Here is a 1,299-nt window from a genome sequence, read left to right as displayed (position 1 = left end):
AACCCCATAGAACCCCATAGAATCCTATAGGACCCCATAGACCCCATAGGACCCCATAACTCACCCTATAGGGCAGTAGGAACCCCATAGGACCCCATAGAACCCCATAGAACCCCATAGGACCCCATAGGACCCCATAGAACCCCATAGGACCCCATAGACCCCATAGGACCCCATAGAACCCCATAGAACCCCATAGACCCCATAGGACCCCATAACTCACCCTATAGGGCAGTAGGAACCCCATAGGACCCCATAGACCCCATAGGACCCCATAGAACCCCATAGGACCCCATAGAACCCCATAACTCACCCTATAGGGCAGTAGGATTCTGGCCTGTAGGACCCCCATAGAACCCCCATAGAACCCCATAGACCCCATAGAACCCCATAGGACCCCATAGAACCCCATAGAATCCTATAGGACCCCATAGACCCCATAGACCCCATAACTCACCCTATAGGGCAATAGGATTCTGGCCTGTAGGACCCCATAGAACCCCCATAGAACCCCATAGGACCCCATAGGACCCCATAGGACCCCATAGACCCCATAGGACCCCATAGGACCCCATAGGACCCCATAGAACCCCATAGGACCCCATAGAGCCCCATAGACCCCATAACTCACCCTATAGGTCAATAGGATTCTGGCCTGTAGGACCCCCATAGGACCCCATAGAACCCGATAGAACCCCATAGGACCCCACAGGACCCCATAGGACCCCATAGACCCCATAGGATCCCATAGAACCCCATAGGACACCATAGACCCCACAGAACCCCATAGAACCCCATAGGACCCCATAGGACCCCATAGGACCCCATAGGACCCCATAGACCCCATAGGACCCCATAGGACCCCATAGACCCCCCTCAGCCCCATAGAACCCCATAGAACCCCATAGACCCCATAGGACCCCACAGACCCCATAGACCCCACAGGCCCCATAGACCCCATAGGACCCCATAGACCCCATAACTCACCCTATAGGGCAGTAGGATTCTGGCCTGTAGGACCCCCATAGGACCCCATAGACCCCATAGAACCCCATAGAACCCCATAGAACCCCATAGGACCCCATAGACCCCATAGGACCCCATAGAACCCCATAGAACCCCATAGAACCCCATAGACCCCATATACCCCATAACTCACCCTATAGGGCAGTAGGATTCTGGCCTGTAGGACCCCCATAGAACCCCCATAGAACCCCATAGGACCCCATAGAACCCCATAGACCCCATAGGACCCCACAGACCCCATAGGACCCCATAGAACCCCATAGGACCCCATAG

Source organism: Coturnix japonica, unplaced genomic scaffold (assembly GCF_001577835.2).
Source record: "Coturnix japonica isolate 7356 unplaced genomic scaffold, Coturnix japonica 2.1 chrUnrandom890, whole genome shotgun sequence".
NCBI lineage: Eukaryota > Metazoa > Chordata > Aves > Galliformes > Phasianidae > Coturnix > Coturnix japonica.
The sequence above is the reverse complement of the archived record's forward strand: the minus strand, read 5'-3'. Positions refer to the sequence as shown.